At 32.6% G+C, this 25,135-nt stretch overlaps 2 long non-coding RNA genes across 2 annotated transcripts; both read left to right on the top strand.

Moving 5' to 3' along the window:
• Nucleotides 1–2,941: 2,941 nt before the first annotated feature.
• Nucleotides 2,942–23,413, top strand: LOC127881108 (uncharacterized). Its single transcript, XR_008049904.1, has 2 exons — nt 2,942–2,999; nt 22,845–23,413. It is a non-coding gene; the product is annotated as an uncharacterized LOC127881108 (long non-coding RNA).
• LOC127881104 (uncharacterized) lies at nt 15,306–16,771 on the top strand. The gene is made up of 2 exons (XR_008049898.1): nt 15,306–16,388; nt 16,551–16,771. It is a non-coding gene; the product is annotated as an uncharacterized LOC127881104 (long non-coding RNA).
• Nucleotides 23,414–25,135: the final 1,722 nt, after the last annotated feature.

Here is a 25,135-nt window from a genome sequence, read left to right as displayed (position 1 = left end):
ATGAAATTATGTCACACGATATACGTATAAAAATATTTAACTGCATGTCCGACTTGTCGTCATTAAATTCAAGTCGTCATTAAATTCAAGATTTAAAATGAAAATACGTCACAAGATATATGTACTTCATACCATACGAGTTTTTTAGGATATTTTCAGATCTGAATACTGGTATTTTACGTGTTAAACTTTAACTGTAATGTATCGCAGATTCAGAGATGTATGTTTTGTTGTAAAGGTCATTTAACCCAACATATCTCAGACACAAAGAGTGTCCAAATTTGTGCAAACAATTAAATTAAAACTAAGACATTTATCGATTGTCATTACCTGCTGTATAATTTATTTGTGTACTGACATATATTCAATTGTGGTGAAATCAACCGGGATCACCTTGGTAAGAATCTGGTCGAAAAATCACTGCACTAACCTGAGACATCAGTCTGTCATGATTGATTGCTCAGTTGTACATATTTTTCTAATTCTGGCTACCATAACTTTAAATGTCGCTTTTTATGATTTTTGACTGGCGCGACTTTATAGTTATGGACCAACCCCATTAGGAAAGTCAACCAGAAAATGCCGAAAAGTCGACAGTTAAAAAAGACCGGTCCAAAACAGCTTTTAAATGCAGTTATTGGCCCATATCAATCACTTGATTGGAAAGATTGACATTTTTCACATTTAACTGATACATTCTTTCACAAAATACTATCTTAAACATTTAAAATTTATCTATTCTGCTCTTACATATCGAGAAAAACAGCGATGTGACAGACTTTCTTGAAATGCGAATCTCCCGAGATTTCACGGTCATATGATGGTATTTCTACTTTTAGTAACATACCATGTGCTCAAGTGTTTTCAAATTCAGAATGACATTTCCCGGTATTTTAGAATATTCTGGCTTGTTTTGTGAACAAATTGTAGTGTAAATACAAACTCAAAGTAAATATTTAAAACTACCCGATTCACACTGAAATCATTTTTATAATCCACCAGACTTGTTGTTAATCACAAATAATAGATTTCAGAAAACGAAAGTAATGTTTACAATTTCAGCAAAAAATGTCAAGGTCGTTCGAAAGTATCCAAATTAAAACTAGTCTTGGACAAAGCGACAATGGCGTCAAAATTGTGAATTTCAGACTGATGAGAGTTATTTTCATCTATTGTAAGATGCATTTGAAACATTTGAACCTTAAAATATTCCTCGGTGCAGTAATTTATATTCATTCACCAATATATGTAGAAATGTATCCAAGAAAATGAGTATTCTTTGATTTATAGCATGACATAAATATGTTACGACTCTGGTTGACTTTTGATACGGGGTTGGCTTCATCATACAGGTATGTCAATACTATATCAGTGTCCGACAAATTTCTTATTGCATGTTATAGATATTACATGTATGTGCACATGTATGTGTACTTAAATTCGGACAGCACGTTAAGTTGGAAACGTAAATAAAGCGTTTAGATAATCAATACGACTGACTCATATGGTGTTAATCAATGCAATTGCTCTTTTTAACAACAAATACCGAGTTTCAAGAAATCAAGAGTATTAAATCATTTATTTACTTGTGTCCGACTTTAAGTTCTGTCCGAATTTACGTATTGCATCCGTATGTTACGACACTAGTGTGCAGTCAGTATACAATACAATAATTGTTTCAATAATGAAGGAACTGATACAGTGTAACGGTAACGATACAGCGTGTTTACATTATATTTTATTAAGAGGAAATGTCAATGCCAAATAATTCGCGAGATACCCCGGTACTTTAGTTGAAATTCACAACGAAACTTTTAATGGAAACTAAATGATCTCAATGATGTACCCGCTACGAAATTTTTATTTACAAATAAATACACCCATGCCAATTTGTGCGCGCTTTTTATCTGGACCAGGGGCCTATACGTTTGTATAGGTCCCTGTCTGGACAAAGAAATTCATTTATTAAATGTAGAATTTTGTAACCTAAAATAGCTGTACACAACGTGTGCAAACCGTCGCAGGTGATTTACGCAAGTTGCAATTGAACGGTCCTGATTGGGAGCTTATTTCATCATATCTTTAAAAAGAATCATATGCCGAAATTCAATTGACACTTTAGAAAATTTCAAACGTTTGTGTTTATGACTCTCATCGTCTATATTACCCTCCCATAATTTGGTTTAAAAAAAATTAAATTGGGCATATATGGGATTATTGATTAACAGTCGATCAATCCAATTATTAATTGACAATGCAAACTAATTAGCAGGTGTTAACCGCGTTGTTATTAATATTCATTTTCGGTTTCGTTACCGTTTTGAAGAATCCGCTATTGTTTTGATTTATTTAATGTTCGGCATCCTTGGATATTTAACGACATCAAAAACGTAGTCGCTCTTACTCATTGTTGCGGTTAACAAAGAATTCCAAACTGCGAAATGATGTTGCATCATGTGCGCCAACTATCCAACCGGCTTTCATTATATTATTAGCAGACGACAAATGTTGATTCTGATTGAATGATTAAAATGCACTCTTACTGTTTACGACATTACCGCAAGTGATCGGTGATTGATAAGATAATTGATTGCACTTTGTTATCGGATTATAAACAAGACACGGTGTAGAAACACATGGTCAGCGTGTTTATTCTACGTATGTCTGTCAATAAAACGGGCTACCGCTCTTATAGATTTATAGTAGCCCGGCGGGCGTCAGCTGAAACATTTCAGTAGCCCGATGAAAAAATTCTGTAGCCCCCGGGCTCCGGGCAATGGATTTGTCGGACACTGCTATATAAATTGTACACTGAAGTTTCTTTAGCTAATATTTTTCTTATGTTGACAGACCATTGACATTGCTGGGGTTTGTTGAGATAAATACTTATTATCATCAGGGGCAGGAAGACATTATAGACATTAAACCAGGAAGACATTATAGACATTAAACAGCGTATCATTACGTAGACAACAGTTGCACAACTGTATGCGTAAAAGGTAAATCAGTATATTAATAATTATGTTGACAACTAGCTTACGTAGCAACGTCCGAAAATATGAAATATCCGACATCTATTTCAATATTTAAAATTCAAGATATAATGACTACTGAACTGTTTTACTTTAAGGAAAAAACAGTAAAAGTATGTTTTTTATGAAAATGAAACACAACAAACAATATACTTATCATGATAACGGCTAAACGACTTATTATCCCAATATAACACTGTCATTGAATCGCACATTTCAATTAAAAATTATTCCCCTTGAATGTTAATGCATATTGATATAACGAATTCATCAAACGTTATCAAACATGAGTAATTTGCATTGCATCGGATTCCCACAATATTATGTGGATGTAAATCGGATCCGGTTGTTGTTTATGTGTCAAGCTCATTTTGCCAGTGAGATACTTAAATTTCTTGCGTAGTAAAATCGGCTAGATTGAACTTTACCGGTACGCAGTTGTTTACCACTATCAAATCTACTGTAAAGTACACAAAGATACTTACATAATTCTGCCGTATCTGTCTGAATAAACATCCGCTGCACAAAATATAGACATTTGTATTAATGATTATTAAACACAATCATATTTTTCTGTGTTTATTGAATTAATGACACTGAGTTTCTTTGTCGCGTTACAAGATGGCGGATGTCTAACGCTGTTTGTGAAGTGACGTCACAATGTTTATTTGAGCGCGTGCCCGTTCCCACAAAAAAAGTTTAAACACAAAATACTCGAAAACTTGATTTTTGCCAGGTATAACGCCTACGCCAACAGGTAGATCGCATTCTTCTCCATATACATGTCAAATTTCAGCAAAATTTAACGACCAGTTTTCAAGAAGCACAAATCGCGACTATATGCCTCAGCTTAACGAAACTTAGCCCCCTTTATCATTCGTTCGAATGAACGTCATCAATGATGACGTCCAATACATCACTCATTCCATATAGAGTTGCGACACCTTAAGGGTTTCGCGGGATGGAATGAGTGGGAACTAAAAAAATGTGGGTTCGAAAATTTTGGGTAAGAAAATGTGGGAACACAAATTTTGGGTAATAAACAAATGTGGGTACGAAAATTTTGGTTACGAAAAAAAATGTGGGTACGAAAATTGTGGGTACAATGGGTCAATGTTAAGGTTTTAGCATGGCGGACGCCGGACGGCGAAAAGACACGACACGACACGATGAGCTGGCTATGACAATACCTCAGGTATTCTCCGAAAACAGCCGAGGGCATATGCATAAGTCAGTGAGTAATACTCAACAAGACTATTGTCAAGCAAATTTGTCCCCTAGCGGCTCCACCATTGTCAGAATTTATTTTATGTTTTTATTTATTGCCATAGAAACCAGAATTTTTGACGTAGGAACAAAATGCAATCACGTGCATAATGTCCTTATTGCCATCTATCTTTGTTTCAAGTTTCATGAAAAAATATTAAGAACTTTTAAAGTTATCGCAGGATTCAGAAAAGTGTGACAGACTGACTGACTGACTAACTGACGGACACACAGAGCGCAAACCATAAGTCCCCTCCGGTGAATCCGGTAGTGTACTAATAAAAGCTAGGCACGGCGTATAAAATCAGAACCACTGGGCCGAATCTGCTGAAACATGGCCACATTATAGATTACAGTCCAAACAAGCTACAGAATGAGCGTTTTTGGACCTGACAGCGTAAAACATTAAACAAAAATGGACAGCACAGAATGGGTCATTTTGTACAAAAAATGTAAACTTTAAGTGGCATTTAATGACCTTTAGACATCAGAAAGTTGCAAATTTTTAATATTCTGCACACTTCGACTTGTTTTTTTTTACAAATTTAGAAGCATGTATGCTTGGGATGTATATAAACCCTGTTATTCAGTGTCAAATTTGGCCAAAAATCACAATACAATCCCAAAAATGGCTAAGCAGCAATGCCCCTTTAACATTATTCCTTATATTTAATTGTATTGTTTAAAAAGATAACTGTGTATATTTAATCATAATGGCTCTGTATATCACACTTGATAGGCCACTGCTGGGGCTTGAACCCAGAACTCATCTCAAATTGTAAGATGCGTTTTTCAATTAAACTACAATGACTGTATCTTGTGAAGTGGAGCCAACATACACCCACATACCGGTAAGTGAAAAAATCATACTGGGCGTTTCTGACACATGTCGCATAACTGTTTACAACAAAAGATGTATACATAGATATATATACATAAATGGGTAAAAAATAAACCGTCTATTTTTTAATTTTTGTTTCATATATACACATTTGCTAGCAATGATTTATATTTATATCATGTTGAAATCATTTATAGACAGAATATTACTGAAACTGCAATAAACTATAAGATGGATAGATATAATGTTTCATTCCATCTAGTACAATGAACAAATGTTCTTTTGATGCCATTTTCACTAAGGTATAGGTATTGAATCCTGATATACGACTAAAAATGAAATGTATGTTGGTTAGCATGAAATATTCAACAAATCCTCATATTCAAGCTGGGTCATCACTAAGTGAAATAATTTGTGGACATATCATAATAGAAAAATGCATTTCATGCCTCTAGATTGCTTTATTACAGGGTTCCCAGCTTTTTGTATGAACAAAATTCCCTGATTTTTCCCTGATGGAAAATAAAACGTCCAGGATCATAATTTCGACCTTTTTCTTGTTTTAGACACCCTGAATAAAAAGCAATTGCAGACATAACTTATTTTTAAAGCTACATGTATACTATAAAGTCACCATAGCCATGCAGAGGAAATAATTTTCTGTTTTAAGTGTATGGACTTCTCGAGACAAGTTGGGAAAGTCTGCCCAAACAAAATTCCCTGATTTTTCCCTGATTTCAGGAACTTTTCCCAAATTCCCTGACTTTTCCCTGACTGGAAAAATTGAAAGTCTTTTTCCAGGTTTTCCCTGATTTCCAGGTTGGCTGGGAACCATGTTTAACTATGATAAAATGTTCTTTAGATGCCATGTGTATTAATATATAGGTCTATTTTTCTGAGATATTAATGAAAATGCCTGTGGGTATGTGGCGAATATTTAAAAAATCAACTTGATATATGGTGCTAACACCGTAAAATTGTATGAGCCCAAATTATAATAGATGAATGCGTATTATGCTTCTCTGCTTATACTATGACGACATGTTCATACAATGCCATTTTTATTAATATACATGTATATGCCAAATTTAATGAAAAAGACTTGAAAATGTGTGTCGCAAGATACCCTTGCAAAAAGTTAACCCACTTTCATACCAAAACACACTTAAACCAACATAAAACTGTGTTTTTTCTAAGTTTTTCTGAGCGGAAGTTGGTTTTTGCTAATAAAAGCGAGTTTTATGTGAGCTAAACTGTGCTTAACTGAGTTTAAAGTTGGTTTTTTAAAGTAGATGTGTGTTAAAGCGAGTTTTTTTGCTGTAAGAAGTTGGTTTTTTATGTGTCAAAAGTGAGTCTTTTTATTTATGAGTTGGTTTATGTGTGTTTAAGTGTGTCTTTTTGTTTCATAAGCGAGTCTTTTACAACAGAAGTGGGTCTTTTTATAAACAGAAGTGGGTTAAAGCGAGTTTAAGTTGGTCTTTTTATAAATAATTTGAAAGCCGCAACAAGGCTAAAAGACTCACTTTAACACACTTATCAATAAGTTGGTCTTTTGTTTATTAACATAACTCAACAATAAAACAATAATTCTTCAACTAGGTCTTTGTTTCATGTTTATAGCCATATATTATCAAGGTGAATTGTAAAGGGGCTTTTTTACAGCTTGTTTGCCATTGCACCTTTTGTACATTTATGGGCTCCCCATAATTTTAAGGAAACATTGGATAAAAATTGCTCTTTCAGAACATCACAGGTTCACAGATACTATAAAAATGTTAAAATGTTCAAACTTAGTTTTATACCTGAATATGAAATTGTTTGTCTTTCACTTTGAATCAATACATAAATATTAAATATATTATAAGAACAATCACACATCTATAAAAATGTGAATACTTCCATTTAATTCATGTTCTTTGGATAATTCAATAGACTTACAGTGTGTTTTTTTATTAATTTTTTGAGGGGGAGAGTGACACTGTTTTTATAATAAATAAAACTAGTTTCAGTGTGAAAGTGTTGATTAATATATGGAAACTTATGTGGGCTTGCCAGCATCAATTATAAAAACAATAACTATTTTAACTTTCTTATACTGATATTTAACCCCAATACAATTAATGCCTACCACATTGACCTTTAACATACAATTTAAAAGGCAATAAAAATAAATAATATTTATACTATTAATATTATTTGCTAACACCATTCAGCATGTTTTTTTTTTAATATTCACAATTAAATATAATATGCTAAGGGTGCTGTGTATTATTCAATAAATACATATATGTTGGTGTTGAAATCAGTAGATATTTCTCAGATTTAGTAATTAGCTGACACACATAAGAGATTAGCCCTCCCCCCCCCCCCAATTAAATCATAAACATTAATTCTTATCACAGTATCAGTGCTCCATCTATAGGCCTAACAAAGGGGTGTTGATAGACTTTTGATTGGCTGAGCCACCATCTATTTGAAAACAAGCGACTTTGATTGGCTGGAGACAGGAAGTTATGTTTTGAAAACAAAGGGGGTTTTCATCAACTGACTTTGAGCTTTAAGGTATAATTGAGTAACATTAAGACTTATAATTCTAGTTTAAAATGTCTTGAATAACTTTCAGCATGAAGTATTGTGTGGTGAAAACAATGTGTATGTACTACAATGTGTAAATTAACAATAAGTTTGTTGCAAAGGAGATTCAAAGTGGATGGTTAAAGTGATATGGTCTCATAATTCATCAACTGCCTGTTATCTTGGAATACTGAAGAACAGTTGTTTTAGGTTTGTATTTTCATTTTTACATCACTTTTTTATTTAGTTTTATATTGAATTAATTATGATCATTATCATATTTATGTATTGTCACTGGGAAATGTAAATGGATAAGTATAAATGTAATGCAATTATAAGGAAAAACAACACCATTTGAATAATTATGGCTGTATTTTATGATTATTGTCATCTTAAATGTTATTTATACCTATTTCTGGTCATTAATGAACAGATTTCTTTCCCACATATTCAATGAAAACTTTTATATTTTAAATTTGAAGGTTAAACTCCCAAGGTGAAATTTACATTGATTGGAAGATTCTTTGGATAGAATATTCCTGCCAAAAGACAGCAGAAGGGGGACTATTACTGATGTATGGATTTTGACACCAGATTTTACCCTGCACGAGCAGCCCAACTTGAGTAGATCAGGAGTGGGAAAACCGAGCCCTGTCCTTGACCAAGGAAAGTTGGATTTGTTGAGAGGTAAAACTATACAGGTTTTGGCATTTGAAAGGCGTCACACTTCCGACCAGTCCACACAGCCAAATGAGACCACATATCTTGGTACATTTTCAAACAGTATTTTCTACCACACGTAATTTCTTTTAATTATTTATGACAAGCGTTAAGTCACATGTGATCACAGGATTTAAATTGCAAAAATAAACAAACAAAAACAACAAGCAAACAAACTTGTTTTGATTTAAATTAATAATATTTATAGTAACAAGATATACCATAACAGCAATATTTATCACTTACATTATAAAATATCTTTCGGGACCTGATCTCAAATGAGATCATGCACAAGACGCACCTCGCAAAGGCCATGACAGTATAGTTTTCAGACCTGATCAGCTGGTGACTGCTCTATGAAGTGCTGTTCAACCTCCCCTAAGGGGGAGATTCGAGAGGGTCTCCTGATTGCTGAACACTACGCCATGGTTGGTATGATTCTTTTTTATAGGAAAAAAGGGGATTTAAATATATAGGTGTTCTACTGCCTCCATATTCATTTTGAAACAAACATAATGCAATTGATTCAAATTTGACTCCAGCACATAATCTGTCTTGCGTTAATTTAATACTACTGCTAAAATTTAAGAGTTACTAAAAATTGTGTTTGTGTATATAAGTTTTGAGAATTTAACACATAGGCAGACAAAAATAACCTCAGTATAAAGTTAACAATCAAGCTCTAATTTTGAACGATATAAAAAATTCAAGCAACAGTAATTTGCCTCCTTGTTTCAAAAACCTCTTTTGAAATCCTTCTAATGTAGATGATGTTAAAATGGGATATCTGAACTGATGATATTGATGTAAAAGTTTATTCCACCAAAATCAAGTCATTCAGATCAGACTTGATTTGGGTGGAATAAACTTCTACATGTTTTTTTAATACTGTAATGTACAGTAAAATCCTGCATTGATTGTTCATATACATTTCAGTTGTCATCTCCAAAAAGTTTGCCCTGCCCATATCAACAGTGGAAGAGAACATGAGATGGGCCTTGAGGAGGCTTTGTGTCATGTACTGCGGGGAGAATATATAAACTGTTTAGTGCTGAGCAATATGTTCCTTTGTTCATAGGTGTAAATATGTGTAAAGGGCTATTCCAGGAAAAGATAGGATGAAGGATTCCTTAATGTTGTCATTTTATAAATCCGGTACCACCAACACAGTTAAAAACAATTATTATTAATTTTATCCTCTGTATCACCCCTCACTAACTGAAACTGTATATAATCATGTTTCATACCCTTCCTCCCATTTTTACCTGTGGTAGCCCAAAGAGGAGAATGTTATTTATTTTAATTTATTATGTTAAATGTGCTCGCATATTGTGATAATGTATCTTGGGTAGATGTTTTCCTGGTTTTGTTAAAAATGCACTGTAAAAATGTTCACATTATTTGTTGTTTTTAATATAAACATTGTTTTTTGCAAATTGTGTGTGTCTTTTATTTATAATCACATGGGGCTTGTAATGATCTGTTGTGATTTTATCTCAAATAACCTTTTTACCATTAAGGTGTAAATATTTTTTTTTACAAAGGTTACAGGTCAAACAAGCAAAATTTTATGATCCCTTAAGCGAACAAAAGACTCACAAAAACCAACTTAAACACACTATTGTAGACAGAAGTGTGTTTAAGTTGGTTTTTTGTGAGTTTTGGTATGTTGGTTTTTTGTGAGTTTTGGTATGTTGGCTTTTTTGTGGGTTTTGGTATGTTGGTTTTTTGTGAGTTTTGGTATGTTGGTTTTTGTGAGTTTTTTCTGTGTTTAACTCAGTTTTAACCAAGTTGGTAAAAAAAACCACTTTAAACACAGAAAAAACCAACATACCAAAACTCACAAAAAACCAACATACCGAAACTCACAAAAAACCAACATACCAAAACTCACAAAAAACCAACTTACCAAAGCCCACATTTATGTAACAAGTGAGTTTTTTCTGTGTTTACCTCAGTTTTAACCAAGTTGGTAAAAATACCCACTTTAAACACAGAAAAAACCAACTTACCAAAACTCGCAAAAAACCAACATACCGAAACTCACAAAAAACCAACTTACCAAAACTCACAAAAAACCAACTTACCAAAGCCCACATTTATGTAACAAGTGAGTTTTTTCTGTGTTTAACTCAGTTTTAACCAAGTTGGTAAAAATACCCACTTTAAACACAGAAAAAACCAACTTACCAAAACTCACAAAAACCAACATACCAAAACCCACTAAAAACCAACTGCCAATACCGCTTGGTTTAACACGGATAAAACTCGTGTTTAACTCGAGTTTTACACACTTATTTGGGAAGGGTACCAAGTAAGAAATAAATCAGCATTTTTATGTAGGGTCTTCACACGGTAAAATTATTTGTGCCCAAAATAATAATAGATGAATGCATATTAGGCTTCAATGTTGCTTATACTATGACTACTGGTTCATACGATGCCATTTTTATAAATATCTATGCCAAATTTAATGAAATAGACTTGAAAATGTGTGTCGCCAGGTACCAAGTAAGAAAAAAATCAGCATTTTTATCTAGGGTCTTCACACGGCTAAATTATTTGTGCACAAATAATAATAGATGAATGCATATTAGGCTTCAATGTTGCTTATACTATGACTACTGGTTCATACGATGCCATTTTTATAAATATCTATGCCAAATTTAATGAAATAGACTTGAAAATGTGTGTCGCCCGGTACCAAGTAAGAAAAAAGTCAGCATTTTTATGTAGGGTCTTCACACGGTAAAATTATTTGTGCCCAAAGTATAATAGATGAATGCATATTAGGCTTCAATGTTGCTTATACTATGACTACTGGTTCATATGATGCCAATCTTATAAATATCTATGCCAAATTTAATGAAATCGACTTGAAAATGTGTGTCGCCAGGTACCAAGTAAGAAAAAAATCAGCATTTTTATGTAGGGTCTTCACACAGTAAAATTATTTGTGCCCAAGTAATAATAGATGAATGCATATTAGGCTTCAATGATGCTTATACTATGACTACTGGTTTATACGATGCCAATTTTATAAATATCTATGCCAAATTTAATGAAATAGACTTGAAAATGTGTGTCGCCAGGTACCAAGTAAGAAAAAATCTGCATTTTTATGTAGGATCTTCACACGGTAAAATTGTTTGTGCCCAAATAATAATAGATGAATGCATATTAGGCTTCAATGTTGCTTATACTATGACTACTGGTTCATACGATGCCATTTTTTAAAATATCTATGCCAAATTTAATGAAAAAGACTTGAAAATGTGTGTCGCCAGGTACCAAGTAAGAAACAAATCAGCATTTTTATGTAGGGTCTTCACACAGTAAAATTATTTGTGCCCAAGTAATAATAGATGAATGCATATTAGGCTTCAATGTTGCTTATACTATGACTACTGGTTCATACGATGCCATTTTTTAAAATATCTATGCCAAATTTAATGAAAAAGACTTGAAAATGTGTGTCGCCAGGTACCAAGTAAGAAACAAATCAACATTTTTATGTAGGGTCTTCACACAGTAAAATTATTTGTGCCCAAGTAATAATAGATGAATGCATATTAGGCTTCAATGTTGATTATACTATGACTACTAGTTCATATGATGCCAATCTTATAAATATCTATGCCAAATTTAATGAAATAGACTTGAAAATGTGTGTCGCCAGGTACCAAGTAAGAAAAAAGTCAGCATTTTTATGTAGGGTCTTCACACAGTAAAATTATTTGTGCCCAAAGTATAATAGATGAATGCATATTAGGCTTCAATGTTGCTTATTATATGACTACTGGTTCATACGATGCCAATCTTATAAATATCTATGCCAAATTTAATGAAATAGACTTGAAAATGTGTGTCGCCAGGTACCAAGTAAGAAAAAAATCAGCATTTTTATGTAGGGTCTTCACACAGTAAAATTATTTGTGCCCAAGTAATAATAGATGAATGCATATTAGGCTTCAATGATGCTTATACTATGACTACTGGTTCATACGATGCCAATTTTATAAATATCTATGCCAAATTTAATGAAATAGACTTGAAAATGTGTGTCGCCAGGTACCAAGTAAGAAAAAATCTGCATTTTTATGTAGGATCTTCACACGGCAAAATTGTTTGTGCCCAAATAATAATAGATGAATGCATATTAGGCTTCAATGTTGCTTATACTATGACTACTGGTTCATACGATGCCATTTTTTAAAATATCTATGCCAAATTTAATGAAAAAGACTTGAAAATGTGTGTCGCCAGGTACCAAGTAAGAAAAAAATCAGCATTTTTATGTAGGGTCTTCACACAGTAAAATTATTTGTGCCCAAATAATAATAGATGAATGCATATTAGGCTTCAATGTTGCTTATACTATGACTACTGGTTCATACGATGCCAATCTTATAAATATCTATGCCAAATTTAATGAAATAGACTTGAAAATGTGTGTCGACAGGTACCAAGTAAGAAAAAAATCTGCATTTTTATGTAGGGTCTTCACACAGTAAAATTATTTGTGCCCAAATAATAATAGATGAATGCATATTAGGCTTCAATGTTGCTTATACTATGACTAATGGTTCATACGATACCATTTTTATAAATATCTATGCCAAATTTAATGAAATAGACTTGAAAATGTGTGTCGCCAGGTAACAAGTAAGAAAAAAATCAGCATTTTTATGTAGGGTCTTCACACGGTAAAATTATTTGTTGCCAAATAATAATAGATGAATGCATATTAGGCTTCAATGTTGCTTATACTATGACTACTGGTTCATACGATGCCAATCTTATAAATATCTATGCCAAATTTAATGAAATAGACTTGAAAATGTGTGTCGCCAGGTACCAAGTAAGAAAAAAGTCAGCATTTTTATGTAGGGTCTTCACACAGTAACATTATTTGTGCCCAAATAATAATAGATGAATGCATATTAGGCTTCAATGATGCTTATACTATGACTACTGGTTCATACGATGCCAATTTTATAAATATCTATGCCAAATTTAATGAAATAGACTTGAAAATGTGTGTCGCCAGGTACCAAGTAAGAAAAAATCTGCATTTTTATGTAGGATCTTCACACGGTAAAATTGTTTGTGCCCAAATAATAATAGATGAATGCATATTAGGCTTCAATGTTGCTTATACTATGACTACTGGTTCATACGATGCCATTTTTTAAAATATCTATGCCAAATTTAATGAAAAAGACTTGAAAATGTGTGTCGCCAGGTACCAAGTAAGAAACAAATCAGCATTTTTATGTAGGGTCTTCACACAGTAAAATTATTTGTGCCCAAGTAATAATAGATGAATGCATATTAGGCTTCAATGTTGCTTATACTATGACTACTGGTTCATACGATGCCATATTTTTTAAAATATCTATGCCAAATTTAATGAAAAAGACTTGAAAATGTGTGTCGCCAGGTACCAAGTAAGAAACAAATCAGCATTTTTATGTAGGGTCTTCACACAGTAAAATTATTTGTGCCCAAGTAATAATAGATGAATGCATATTAGGCTTCAATGTTGATTATACTATGACTACTGGTTCATATGATGCCAATCTTATAAATATCTATGCCAAATTTAATGAAATAGACTTGAAAATGTGTGTCGCCAGGTACCAAGTAAGAAAAAAGTCAGCATTTTTATGTAGGGTCTTCACACAGTAAAATTATTTGTGCCCAAAGTATAATAGATGAATGCATATTAGGCTTCAATGTTGCTTATTATATGACTACTGGTTCATTCGATGCCAATCTTATAAATATCTATGCCAAATTTAATGAAATAGTCTTGAAAATGTGTGTCGCCAGGTACCAAGTAAGAAAAAAATCAGCATTTTTATGTAGGGTCTTCACACAGTAAAATTATTTCTGCCCAAGTAATAATAGATGAATGCATATTAGGCTTCAATGATGCTTATACTATGACTACTGGTTCATACGATGCCAATTTTATAAATATCTATGCCAAATTTAATGAAATAGACTTGAAAATGTGTGTCGCCAGGTACCAAGTAAGAAAAAATCTGCATTTTTATGTAGGGTCTTCACACAGTAAAATTATTTGTGCCCAAGTAATAATAGATGAATGCATATTAGGCTTCAATGATGCTTATTCTATGACTACTGGTTCATCCTGTACGAAAATTCTTTGCAGATTCTGTACTGAGTCTGTACAAAATCTGCCCAGAATCAAGACAGAATTCATTTATTCTGTACAAAGAGCACACAGACCCAGAATCTGCCTGGAAAACTGTACAGATTTTTTAAGCAGAATTACAATGAAGCAGAATTTCATCTGTACATATTACTATACCAAACAGAATTTTTATACTTTTCATTTTTATAAGACAGATTTTTAGCACTCTGCATTTTAGCAAGACAGAATTTTGGTACTTGGCAGTATTAAGCAAGGCAGAATATTGGACTTAGAAAACTATTGAAACAAAATTTCAAAATGGGACTTAGATAATTAAAAAAAATAGACTCCTGATTCAAGTTTCTAAATGTTTATTATGAGAAACATTTGCCCTATACAAGAAAAACAATATTTATGTTCAGTTCAATTTATACAATAATTGCCATTCATGTATATATTACATGTCATAATATTAAAATATGTGAGTATGTAATGATAATTTACCTTTTAATTGTACCTTTGTACATGTAGATCTACTATAATCATAAAATATCTTTGAATTAAGGTTCTTACAGTAAACTTGATTTAGGGTTGAATACATATTGAAAATTGTTTTTCAATTCCCCCTCCCCCCCCCCCCCCTGACTTATGAAAACTGCTTTGCTTTAATGGTATATGTATTTCCACTGGGGTTAAATGTTTAGTTTGCCTTCCTCTGACTCTATCTATGAAAAATTGTAATGTCAGTGCTTGTATACACCTCTGTAACAGTTCACTTGAAAATAATCATAAACCCCTAACAAACAAATCCTGCCTGCTTGATACTTGTAATGTGAAACTGGGGCTATCTTTACTGGCTTGCTGGAATGTGTATAATCTCTTCTGATTGGTTGGGAGCCAAATTTGAACATGTAAACATAGATCCATGCAAGACCTGAAATGTAGTTTCAAAGCAATGTTGGGACTTTTTAAAGTTGAAGTTTTAACAATATCCTGAAATACTTTGATGGACATTCATAAACAATTAACTAGAATGTGGAAATCAACATTTTGTGTATTAACAAGTCTCTAAAAGAGGAATTCAGTGAGTTATGAAGCGGCCCTTTTGGAAATGCTTTGAACTGTTAAACAGGTTTGTATTGTTTTTCTTTACATTGTTATCTTATAATGTTATGTTTAATTTAATGATATAATTTAACAGTTACAAAGATCTGTTTTGGTGGGTGATTTACATTTTAAATAAATGATGAAACCAATTATCTTTGCAGTATGTTCACATAAAAGACATAAGTCAGTCAAAGGTATCTCTATCTTACAAAACCAACATATAGTTGTAACAATCAATTGCCTAATCAGTGACCAAATGAAAGGGCAATGTAACCAATACTTAGATTTATTTATGAATAACTACTCTGCCACAAAATGTAAAGCCTTTTTTTTAATTACATATTTACGAAAGCTATGTTATCACTTAAAAGGTGTTGCATTATTTAAGTTGTAATTTTAGTAGATCCCATATGATCACTTCATTCAGATTGGCTAAACAAAGTAATTTTTAACCAGGTTTTCCGAAGGAAAAAACTGGTTATTAGATTGGCGAATGCGGGCGGGCTGGCTGGCTGGCGGGCTGGCTGGCTGGCTGGCGGAATAAGCTTGTCCGGGCCATAACTATGTCGTTCATTGTCAGATTTTAAAATCATTTGGCACATTTGTTCACCATCATTGGACGGTGTGTCGCGCGAAATAATTACGTCGATATCTCCAAGGTCAAGGTCACACTTTGAGTTCAAAGGTCAAAAATGGCCATAAATGAGCTTGTCCGAGCCATAACTATGTCGTTCATCGTCAGATTTTAAAATCATTTGGCACATTTGTTCACCATAATTGGACGGTGTGTCGCGCGAAATAATTACGTCGATATCTCCAAGGTCAAGGTCACACTTTGAGTTCAAAGGTCAAAAATGGCCATAAATGAGCTTGTCCTGGCCATAACTATGTCATTCATTGTGAGATTTTAAAATCATTTGGCACATTTGTTCACCATCATGGGACGGTGTGTCCCACGAAAGAATCACGTCAATATCTCCAATGTCAAGGTCGCCACGACTAAAAATAGATTTAAAAAAAAAAAAAAAAACTTACAAAGGGGGTTAATTTTTTTTGGTCATTTCAAAAGTTCAGTTTGAGTTTTCTCCCTTTATCAGATTTTTTTTTCACAATGAAAACCTGGTTTTGTGACAATTTTGTCCCTTGTTAAATAGTAAATTGTATTTTTTTTGCTTTCAGCGATTTTCAAAAAAGATTGTGTAGCAACTTACCCCTGACAACGACATCAGAAGTGCAGTCACAGAGTAATGGTGCTGTTATCACTTAAAAGGTGTGAAGCAAAAACTTAATATAATGCGGTTTGTAACTAAATCAACATTACAAATTCTCTTTTTATAAAACACGCTATGAAATGACCTACATTTGAAAAAATGTCAAATTTATTTTATAATGTGAAAAGCAAAATATAAAGAGAAGCAAGTTGGTGAACCATGTTGCGTTATTTAAGTTGTAATTTTAGTAGATCCCATATGATCATTTCATTCAGATTGACTAAACAAAATGATTTAAAAATAGTTATGTGTATTTTTTGCTTTCAGCAACTATCAAAAAAGATTGTGTAGCAACTTTCCCCTGACAACGACCACTGGCTCAGTTAAGTGCAGTCACAGAGTGATGGTACCTCACCAGGGTCTAGTTCAGGCAAATGAAGAAAAAGGGATTTTCATCTCAATATAATAACTGTAATTTCTTAAAACATAAACTTACTTTATTTACTGTGCTTTTATGTCATATAACAGTGATACAATAATGTGTGTTGTATTTAGGGATTTATTTCTTAACGGGATGTGTAAGAGTAAATTATTTTATTTTATTGACTGTCAGTATTTGTTACTTTTCTTATATATATATAAACATGTCATAATATCATTAAATAAAAATGTTTAATATTTACAGTCTATATATTTTGCTTTACATTTTGCTACATTTTTCTGTACAGAATTTTTTGTGTGTACAGATTTTATTTTGTGTACAGATTTTATTTTGCACAGAATCCCATTCTCACATTTTGGTTCACCCCACATTTAATTCTGCCCAGGTTTTTTTCTGCCCCTAAAAAATTCTGCTTAATTTAAATAATTCGTAAAATCTGTACAGAATTCGTTCTTTGTTTATATTGAAAAAATCTATAAATAGAAATCTGCTTCAACTCATTTTTAATGGACACCAAATATTTTCTGCACAGGTTCTATACAGATTTTGTGTATTTTATTCTGCACATAATCTGGTTACAGTCAGCCCAAACTTTTTCGTACAGGATACGATGCCAATTTTATAAATATCTATGCCAAATTTAATGAAATAGACTTGAAAATGTGTGTCGCCAGGTACCAAGTAAGAAAAAATCTGCATTTTTATGTAGGATCTTCACACGGCAAAATTGTTTGTGCCCAAATAATAATAGATGAATGCATATTAGGCTTCAATGTTGCTTATACTATGACTACTGGTTCATACGATGCCATTTTTTAAAATATCTATGCCAAATTTAATGAAAAAGACTTGAAAATGTGTGTCGCCAGGTACCAAGTAAGAAAAAAATCAGCATTTTTATGTAGGGTCTTCACACAGTAAAATTATTTGTGCCCAAATAATAATAGATGAATGCATATTAGGCTTCAATGTTGCTTATACTATGACTACTGGTTCATACGATGCCAATCTTATAAATATCTATGCCAAATTTAATGAAATAGACTTGAAAATGTGTGTTGCCAGGTACCAAGTAAGAAAAAAATCAGCATTTTTATGTAGGGTCTTCACACAGTAAAATTATTTGTGCCCAAATAATAATAGATGAATGCATATTAGGCTTCAATGTTGCTTATACTATGACTACTGGTTCATACGATGCCAATCTTATAAATATCTATGCCAAATTTAATGAAATAGACTTGAAAATGTGTGTCGACAGGTACCAAGTAAGAAAAAAATCTGCATTTTTATGTAGGGTCTTCACACAGTAAAATTATTTGTGCCCAAATAATAATAGATGAATGCATACTAGGCTTCAATGTTGCTTATACTATGACTAATGGTTCATACGATACCATTTTTATAAATATCTATGCCAAATTTAATGAAATAGACTTGAAAATGTGTGTCGCCAGGTACCAAGTAAGAAAAAAATCAGCATTTTTATGTAGGGTCTTCACACGGTAAAATTATTTGTTGCCAAATAATAATAGATGAATGCATATTAGGCTTCAATGTTGCTTATACTATGACTACTGGTTCATACGATGCCAATTTTATAAATATCTATGCCAAATTTAATGAAATAGACTTGAAAATGTGTGTCGCCAGGTACCAAGTAAGAAAAAAGTCAGCATTTTTATGTAGGGTCTTCACACAGTAAAATTATTTGTGCCCAAAGTATAATAGATGAATGCATATTAGGCTTCAATGTTGCTTATTATATGACTACTGGTTCATACGATGCCAATCTTATAAATATCTATGCCAAATTTAATGAAATAGACTTGAAAATGTGTGTCGCCAGGTACCAAGTAAGAAAAAAATCAGCATTTTTATGTAGGGTCTTCACACAGTAAAATTATTTGTGCCCAAGTAATAATAGATGAATGCATATTAGGCTTCAATGTTGCTTATACTATGACTACTGGTTCATACGATGCCAATTTTATAAATATCTATGCCAAATTTAATGAAATAGACTTGAAAATGTGTGTCGCCAGGTACCAAGTAAGAAAAAATCTGCATTTTTATGTAGGATCTTCACACTGTAAATTGTTTGTGCCCAAATAATAATAGATGAATGCATATTAGGCTTCAATGTTGCTTATACTATGACTACTGGTTCATACGATGCCATTTTTTAAAATATCTATGCCAAATTTAATGAAAAAGACTTGAAAATGTGTGTCGCCAGGTACCAAGTAAGAAACAAATCAGCATTTTTATGTAGGGTCTTCACACAGTAAAATTATTTGTGCCCAAGTAATAATAGATGAATGCATATTAGGCTTCAATGTTGATTATACTATGACTACTGGTTCATACGATGCCAATCTTATAAATATCTATGCCAAATTTAATGAAATAGACTTGAAAATGTGTGTTGCCAGGTACCAAGTAAGAAAAAAATCAGCATTTTTATGTAGGGTCTTCACACAGTAAAATTATTTGTGCCCAAATAATAATAGATGAATGCATATTAGGCTTCAATGTTGCTTATACTATGACTACTGGTTCATACGATGCCAATCTTATAAATATCTATGCCAAATTTAATGAAATAGACTTGAAAATGTGTGTCGACAGGTACCAAGTAAGAAAAAAATCTGCATTTTTATGTAGGGTCTTCACACAGTAAAATTATTTGTGCCCAAATAATAATAGATGAATGCATATTAGGCTTCAATGTTGCTTATACTATGACTAATGGTTCATAGGATACCATTTTTATAAATATCTATGCCAAATTTAATGAAATAGACTTGAAAATGTGTGTCGCCAGGTACCAAGTAAGAAAAAAATCAGCATTTTTATGTAGGGTCTTCACACGGTAAAATTATTTGTTCCCAAATAATAATAGATGAATGCATATTAGGCTTCAATGTTGCTTATACTATGACTACTGGTTCATATGATGCCAATTTTATAAATATCTATGCCAAATTTAATGAAATAGACTTGAAAATGTGTGTCGCCAGTTACCAAGTAAGAAAAAAATCAGCATTTTTATGTAGGGTCTTCACACGGTAAAATTATTTGTGCCCAAAATAATAATAGATGAATGCATATTAGGCTTCAATGTTGCTTATACTATGACTACTGGTTCATGCGATGCCATTTTTATATAATAATAAAATATAACAAATAATCCAACATGAGACAAAATGTCAAATAAAGATTATTAAAATAACATTTTTATAGCACAACTTGAACAAATTACAAATTAGACAGGCACACAATATCATAATAAAAAAATATGATAGTCATATGAAATGGCCGTTAACAACTTTAAATAAAATATAATTATGAATTTCTTTAAACTGAAAACCTTTTTTATAATAGACTTGTTTTTTTTCCTAAATTATTAATAGTGATAGCTGTTTTTGCACAAATTAAAGGAATTCGCGATGCAAATGGTCAATGTTTTAAAAAGCGTGCAACTTATTTTTTCACATTTCTCAACAGTTAGCGACTAATGCTGATGTTGTTACGCTAAGTGGCATATGGTTGCTGATGTCGTTACTGAGACTCATATTTTCACAAATTTGAACAATGCTCAATTAATTATTTTCACAATGTTCAACAGTCACAACTCATTTGTTCACAATTTTGAAAAGTGTGCAACTTATTTTTCCATAATTGTCAAGATTGCGAGGCTCATTTTTTTAATCTTCAACATTGCACGACTCATATTTCACAATTTTCAACATTGCGAGACACTTGTTTTCACAATTTTTAAAAGTTTGCTACTGATATTTTAGGAATTTTAAACAATGTGCAACAAATTTTTCACAATGTTGAATAGTCACCAACAATTTTTCTCACTTTGAACATTGCGCGACTCCTTTTACCACAATATGAACAGTGTGCGCCTAATGTTTTCACAAAATGAGGCGGCAGAGGTTGCTGCACAAAGATAAAAAAGCCCACTGAAATTTTATCCAAAAAATAGCAACATGGCTTATTGGAGCTAAAGGGTTATGGATGTTTCGGTAAATGACCAGTTCGGTAAATTGATTTATAGAGTAAAAGTCGTGGATGTTTCGGTAAATTGATTTTATATAGGAGGTATACCTACAACGAGGTGTTAATGACACCTATTATCGGCTTACAATAACATTAGGGGCATTTATTTGCAAACTGTGGATTAATTTTGATGTACATTAATTGAGTTGTTTGGTACTAATTAAATTATCTGTTTAAATGTACGATGTTTGCAAAGTGTTATTATTAATTATCCAGGCTTGCAACCTATTAAATTTCTAATCGATGGAGGTAAATTATATATTAAGGTCATAATCGTTTTGTATTTTATATATGTTTTTAAACATTTAGTTGATAAATACCTTAATTAAAGCAGTTAAAAAAATATAATAATGTGGCTCTTACAAGAGGTGGCCTCCACGTGGCAAGAGCTGGGCAACATATTCATTATGTTGGCAAACTACCTCATGTTTATGTAATGGTTAATTTTCGGTGGTTTAAAATAATAAGATCAAATATGTTTGTTTCGTATGTAAATAAATTTCTCGCTTTTTTTTCCTACAAACAGTTCTGCACATAAGGTATTATTCTTAAAATAATCTAGATATTTATGTTTAGATCGTGAACATGCTTTAACACTGGTGGCCGAGTTTTTACATACACGACCAGTAACTTTCAAACTGTGAAATAAACAAACGTTTTCCTTCTTTAATCATGTTTACCAAAAAATACTGGTGGTGACATCAAAGGATGTTTATTTGTGGTAAAAATAACATTATTATGTAATTAGGTAATTATAAAATTATCATGGTCATTGTCAAATAAGAAATCAATGAGAGGATGAAGAGAAAATTTTCGCGGGTTATCGAGTAATTATGGTAAGTGTTGTTGCTCAAATGTTAAAGTATGTATATAGGCAGATGATTTCTTTTACTGTATCATACAATCATGGCTGAACATCCATGTATTTACTGCAATATTGAGGTCACTTCTCGTGCGCACGCTATTGCATGTGATTCATGTGGAAGATGGAGTCACCGTAGACACACCGGTAAGTCTTAGTAATTTCTTAGTGATAATATAGATACATTAAAATTGTGAATTGTGTTGTCGCCTGTAATGTCGTGATTTAAAACTGATCATAAGTAATGCCTTAATTAACGTAAATTAACAGATAATGGTTGTAAATATAAAAATCATATTATGTTATAACTTTGCTTTATTTATTTTTTATTTTTAGAAATTACCCATCAGCAGTACATGCAACTGCGCAGTGGTGAGGTACAGATAGAGTGGTTCTGTAATGGTTGCAGGAACGTCGACGAACCACCACCACCACTTGAAATCCCGGTATCGCCACTCAGAAATCTTGCACAAGAAGATCTAAGACATGGGGGTCTGATAAAAAAATGACATAATCTTGTTTTTAAGTACAAACATGTTTTTATTATAATTACAGGATGGCATAGACGCATCAACGCACGAGCGTGTTCAGCCAACCTCGGGCTTTACAAGTTGGCCAACCTTCTCAGAGAGGAATCTGAGACTGTTGATCTTCATATACGGCTGGTGAGCCAGCACCTTCTCACGAAGATCAGGCGGAAGAAGTATGTTACGATACACGGCAGACTGCATCAAGCATGGGATGACTACGAAGAAGAGAAGCTGACAACAACTGAACTTCTGAGGATCATCAGCCACATCAATGCCCTCGGACCATCCACAGCGGTCCACCACATGCTCGACGACGACGAGGCTTGAAAGATGAACGACTGATATGGTTGAAATGTAACATTAAATTGAACAGTGTCGTACATGTATCTAATTTGTATTAGAAAATCTGAATGATAAAAATGTGTGATAAAAATGTAAAAATATTGTAGTGCGTCAAAAATGTATCTAATTAATATGTGCTTACTCCCTCATTTTTTTTAAATGACATGAAATATTCAAATATATATATATAGTATCCAAGGTTTAGTTGTTGCTTATTTATATTATATGGTAAATAAAACGGATTACAAAGTAGATCAGTTATTATTTATTTATTGAACCGATTTGTTAGGGCAAAAAATGATATCAGTTATTTTGGCCGTAAAACCCATTGTTCCAGTACAGTAGTCAGGTGCCAGTGTATTAATTTGATAAGATAATGATCATTGCTATTACACAGTGTATTCATTCGGCTGGCGTTGTGTTATATGTCAATTTTATCAGTTTTCAAGTATGTGTATCTCTTCGCTTAACTCAACGTTCAATGACACGCGCACTTAACATAATTATAAAACATAACGCGTATCATTATATTACTTTTTATTAATTACGTACACGTTTTAAATTTTATATATTGTTTTTTTGTGTGTTTTTCGCAACCAGAAAGAAATAATAAAACATATAAATAAATATAAAATTCAACATGAAACCTTTATTCTTTAATCATAAAAAACTTTTTAAAATAGCATTAAACGTAATTGCAGAGCTTACATTTATTCCGCCATAAATCATTATTTCTTATTTTTACTATTATGTTATAATTTTGTTAATTAAATAAAAGCACCAATTTAAAAACCAAACAACAGTATTGCGTTATTTAAATCGTAAAATTAACTAAATTCTTTACCTTAGGCATGGCATTAATTACTCAACTCAAAAGTAATCCACAGTTTGCAAATAAATGCCCCCAATGTTATTGTAAGCCGATAATAGGTGTCATTAACACCTCGTTGTAGGTATACCTCCTATATAAAATCAATTTACCGAAACATCCACGACTTTTACTCTATAAATCAATTTACCGAACTGGTCATTTACCGAAACATCCAGCACCCGAGCTAAACAACCCTTTCTACATGTACTTTCAACAAGCACACAGACCAATGACAGTAGGACTACTGGCACTGACCGTTGGTTCATCAGCATGAAAAATGGGTGTCAAAAATAGCACAAATAATGTAAAATGTGTAATATGCATGTATAACGATTAAACTTACCAACCACTCGACCAGGAAACAGACTATGTCACATAGTATGTGGGATTCGGGATGCTCTCCCACTGGTATCATAATTTCATATGCAGATCAGTGGTCACAAGAACGTACACAACATCATTAATGTCAGCAATATATATCTCCGACTTCAAACACACAGCTTGCAAAATCGATGAATATTGCACAAAAGCAGCTTCGTTACAAACTTCCAGCAACTCGAAATCCACAAGCAGTCTCGTTCCCCACCCACTTTGACTTCGCAGCGAAGGCATGTTTTTTTGGGGAAACCGTTAACATCTCACAACTAAACGTATACTACGGAGATTGACAAGTTGAAAAATAATTTACTCTAATCACTTCCCATTTGCGCACTACGTTAAACTCCAGTTCCATTTTGTCTTTATTGTTTGAAATGTTACTCTACACATTCGCTTTCAAAATAGCGGTTGGCGTGTTGTTGGAAGTACATGTACATGTCGAATGTGTTATTGTAAAAACTATTGGTATTGTGTTTTTAGTGCAGAAATTGTATTTAAGTTTCGATTTCTAGCTCAAATTTATATATTTTGTTAAATAATTTGCGTTTAAATTTGATTGTTTGTTGCTTACTTGCGAACTATTTTTTATGTGTAAATATGCATAGACGCTAGTGGATATGTAATCAGGTTACCATATTTACAACAATAAAATTTAACGGTTGTTTGTTTTTGTTTGTTTTGTTAATATTTTCTAAAACGTATGTTAAACGCAAGATGAAATTATT

The sequence above is a fragment of the Dreissena polymorpha genome, chromosome 5 (assembly GCF_020536995.1).
Source record: "Dreissena polymorpha isolate Duluth1 chromosome 5, UMN_Dpol_1.0, whole genome shotgun sequence".
NCBI lineage: Eukaryota > Metazoa > Mollusca > Bivalvia > Myida > Dreissenidae > Dreissena > Dreissena polymorpha.
The sequence above is the reverse complement of the archived record's forward strand: the minus strand, read 5'-3'. Positions and strand labels throughout refer to the sequence as shown.